Here is a 4,923-nt window from a genome sequence, read left to right on the forward strand (position 1 = left end):
TTCAAACTCTTTAGTCTCTCCTTGGGGGGGTGGGGGGGATAGATGAGGCCATCTGCTCGCAAAAGACTTAAGAGTCTGGGAAATCCTAGGGGGAAATTCCACTTTATCCTAGAAGGTCACCATGAGTCATAATCGACTAGCCGGCCGTGGACTTGGTTTGGTTTTGGAAAGAAAGCGAGGACAGCTCTGGACACTTGGTTTGAACCTTTGATCTCCACGTTAGCCGTCCAGATACATGCATGCCAGACCTGCACTGAATGACCACTGGCTGCTGAGAGGCGCCACCCCTATTCCAGCCCCATTCCTTTGACACCCCTTCCTCAGAAAGCCAAGTCGGCTCCAAAAGTGTTGGGTGAGTGTTCAAGGTTACCTTTTCGTCTTATTCTTTCCGAAAGAATCCCAAGGCTGCTGGTCACCTGGGAAGTCTCCAGTGACATGCATGAGAGCCCACTTGCAGGGCAGAGCAGTGATGGCACAGCAGGGTCAGGAGGGAAACCGAGAAGGCATGCAACAAGAAACCCTTATTCCCTGTGTATCTCTGTAGCTAACTCCGAAAACCTCAGGAGGAGAAGGCTCCTTCAGAGCCACAAGACTGAGCACAGGCATCAATGAGGGGGAAAAGCGAGCTGTACAATGGAGAGAAGGCTGACACTAAAATATGGATTAAAGGCAAACCTACTGTCGTGGTAACTGTTCTTTCCGTTCTACTTACTGAGCCACTCAACGTTGCTGGAACAGTAGCATCGCTGAGGAAGAGACGAAGCTGTGGACAGCCCCGGGGGCACTGCAACCCATGTCTGCATGGGACCTGAAAGTAGACGAAGCCCTTTCATAGAAACATAATGGAGATAATGTTTTTAAAACTATTTTCCATTCTTTCTCCCCACCCCTCCTCCTCCCTTGCCCTGTAGCTCCCCACCCATTGAATCGATGGCATTCATTGACTTATGCCAAGGAGAGGCCCAGCCAGGCACAAAGGAGTCGTTTGTCCAGTTTAAGTTTCAAATTCAATTCATTTTTCTATCCAGAGAAGAAACCATTTTGAAAGTCAGGGGAGGCCCCAAAGTGTCTTCTAAAATTCAAAACTTAGTGGTTACATATCAATAATATATTTTGAAGGTCCGGCATAGAAAGGTACCAAACTCCCAAGAAGGCTAGAGCCTGCCGGAGGCCGGGCTCTTCAGAAGCTGAACTAAACTGGAGTCTGGGGTCCAGGGTGTTTATGGAGGCTCAGCACCTGTGAAGGAAGAGGTAGAAGCAGGACTGGAAAGGAGGGGCAGTGGAGCTGACGTGCCAGTTGAACAAAAGCTTCATCAGACTAGTAGGGAGCTCTGAAGAGGATATTCCCAGCAGAATTGTCTGTGACCACTGAAATAGCTGAGCTTTTACGTCTCTGCCTTCCTTAGCAACTGGGTCCAGTATGCGAGCAACTGGACATGTGTGTAGAGTTAGTCATCTTCCAATGGTCCATCTTTGGGGTCAACTCTCACCTCTCCTCCAGCTGGACGCCACACACAACAACAGATATATGCCCAATATATCCCTCTCCAATTGCTAAGGGAGTGTTTCAAAGCATATTCAATTATTTTCATAGCCTAACCCAGCAGGGGGAGGAATTAAAAAGCATTTGTTGATTTTCCTTAGGGCTAGAGTCTCATAAGTTCAGTCTGAAAAAACTCGGTGACTCTTGAGTTCCAAATTCAGGGGAGAACTTCTAAGCACAGCACATTTTGAAGAGTTCCTGATAAATGCCTTCCCGCCAATTATTGAGAGTAAAAGGGACATCAATCTCCCCACATAGGGATGTCAGCATTCACACAGCAGCCTAGGGGAAAAATGGTGATCTTAAATCATGCCCTAGAGGGTGGTAGTTCTGTTGAGTCATGAAAATAAACCTCGACATTCTAGAATACTCAGAGGCATTCCATTTCTTGTTCTCACTCACCATCCCCTCACAGCACACAGTAAAGGAGAACTGAAGGAGCAAACCAGACCAGACTGGAGACAAAGCTTTGACTAGCTCAGCCATTACTCTACCCAAGAAAGGCCTGGAAAAGAGCTTATAAAAAATCCAGCCCCTGAAAGCCCTAGGAAGCGGAGTCCTGCTCTGACCCACAGGGAGGCACTTTGAGTCAAAATGGCCTCCACAACGATGGTTTGGGGGGTGATCAGGTGGTAAAAATAGACTCGGTTGCCAACTAAACATGTTGAAGTTCAAGTCTACCCAGAGGCACCTTGGGAGAAAGAACTGTCAATCAATTTCCACACAAAACAAGCATGGAAAACCTGATGAGTTGAGGTCAACTCCACAGCAGCTGATGACTAAGGGTCGACTAAGGATAAGGGAGGGTTTTTATTAAACTCTGAGACTGAAGACAGGGTAAAGCTAGCGCAAAAGAACTGGGAGTAACAAGCATCCAGAACATGGATCAAAGTCCAATTTTATTTCATAAATCAAGTTAATAAAAAACTCCCTATCTGTTCATTTCTCTCCAGCCGATGGTCTGTCCAACACATTCAACTTCACTGAGACCTAAGCACTCTGCCAGGTTCTGGTACCAGAAGAAGTACTTTCCTGGGGCTCTGGTAGAGAGGGAATGGGGAGGACGATTTACATTCGAGACCTTTAGTCAGGCAACCTCAGAAGTGTGCAGTGGTATTTCCATTTGCTGACCTTCCCCAAGAATGGGGGAAAAGAGATTTAACCCAAGTTTTAGCTAATTCTAAAATCATTTCCACTCTCCAATGTCACTTATTTTGAATACTATTTGGCCTAGAAAACTTGGAATTGTTCCAACTGATTTGAGCTTCCCTTTCATATTTAGAGCAATGGAATATGCCTTCCAGTGAAATAGGGGGTGGGGGTGGGGGGAAGCTCAATGTTAAGAAGATTGTGAAGGCCTTCTAAGAACTGAAAAGGTTTTAAATCATTTTCATTGAGTTGGACCCAGACAGCGGTGGACGGAGGCCAATCTGAACTGGGTTGAAGCTTGGGAGTGATCACTCCTCTCTAGGCCAGTGCTTGACCCTGATTTTTGCTGATAAACTCAAGAAGGGTGAACGTGGAGGAGACTTGGCAGGATAAACGAACCATTGAGATGAGCCGAATGCTGTCAAGTCCTGGCTCGGCCCAAGCTAGCATTTGATGGCTGGCAACCAAAAAAAAAAAAAAAGCTCAGTAGCACTGAGCTAGAAGTTCCTTGTCACGCTGGCTCTCAGACGTCTGCCTCTCTCTACCAACCTGAAGCAGAGCCACTTGTAGACCAGCAGCATTTGAGACACCCACCATGCCCAAACACAGTGCGTTTGTAATTGGTACTCATATTACCCCAACCCTCTCAGGTTGTTCTTAGTTTTGTGGTGAACACCTTATCAATGGCTACTCCCCTGGCTCAACTCCGCATCTCTAAATTGCAGACATCAATGACAAAATGCATGCATTTTTTTCTATATGTAAATTAGATTTCAGTACAAAGGTAGCCATAAAAGTAATAGCAGGGGCAACACCTCTAACCATTTGCCCCCTTTCCTTTCCTCAACCTTTAGAGCAGGGGTCCTCAAACTTTTTAAACAGGGGGCCAGTTCACTGTCCCTCAGACCCATTGGAGGGCCAGACTATAGTTAAAAAAACATCATGAATGAATTCCTATGCACACTGCACATATCTTATTTTGAAGTAAAAAACAAAATGGGGCAAAAGCACCCGGTGGCCTGGATAAATATCCTTGGTGGGCTGCATGTGGCCCGCAGGCCTGAGTTGGAGGACCCCTGCTTTAGAGAAACCAGGGCAGCCTAGGAAAATCCTAATTTCGGGGATGTGGTTGTCAAGGTAACAAAGGACTCTGGGTGGGCAACCTTCCCAGCTCTTGGTCCATGGAGTATGGTCCAAAGCTCTTTGCCAGCAACAGATTTCTCTGGGGCTCCTAACAGTAGGGATGTCTGTATCTACTCCAACCCAAAGCTGGAGAAGCCAAAGCTGCATTTGAGGCATCAGCAGGTGGACGAGAAGTTAAAAGAGCCCCGGGGTTAGAGGTGCCTTGGGGAAGTCCGTGGAGCTAAGTCCAGACAGATGACGTTTTGAATGGACAAAGACGCTGTGATTTTTACAGGGTCTGACGGACACTGCCAAGAGAGATTCATTGTGGAGTTCCTTATTTATTCCCTTCATTTGTATGTTCATTCAATATTTATTAGACACCCACAAATATATTAGGGAATTACAAAAACATAGTTTTGGTCCTTATAGAACTTAGTCTAAGGCAACGGTTCTAAACCTGCAGGTCATGACCCCTTTGGGGGTCGAATGACCCTTTCACAGGGGTCGCCCGGTTCATAACAGTGACAAAATGACAGTTATAAAGTAGCAACGAAAATAATTTTATGATGGGGGGGGGTGTCACCACTACCTGAGGAACTGTATGAAAGGGTCACAGCATTAGTTAGGTTGAGAACTACTGGTCTAAGGCATTACCTCAGTAGTTCAGGTTATGCGTAACTGCTGTGGAATCAGACTGACTGTGCACAATCCAGTTCTGTCACCTGGGACTTATATAACCTTTGATTTTGGACAGTTGACTCATCTAGCAAAGCAGGAATCATAATATCCACTCCAGGAGTCTTCAACCTTCTTAAAATCAGCTAGGACTTGTTTTTACTTTAGCATCCCCATTCCTAAATCACCCCCACATGTTTGCCTTCAATTTGTCTGACGCAGCAGCTACTTTTATTGAGCAACCAAGTGGGAACGACCCCGCTGTCCTTTAGTGTTGGTGGGAGGATCGTATTAAATAGTGCACATAAACTGTTAGCTTTCATTCTCAAGCAGAGCAGGTCTGTAGCTCAGCGCCACTCCAGGTTTATGCAAGAAACCCATTTACCTAGTGTTGGTCAGTGAGCAGGAAAAGCAAAATTAATTTTTTTAAA

Source organism: Echinops telfairi, unplaced genomic scaffold (genome assembly GCF_000313985.2).
Source record: "Echinops telfairi isolate 266 unplaced genomic scaffold, ASM31398v2 ScPeMD7_8;HRSCAF=38, whole genome shotgun sequence".
Taxonomy (NCBI): Eukaryota; Metazoa; Chordata; class Mammalia; order Afrosoricida; family Tenrecidae; genus Echinops; species Echinops telfairi.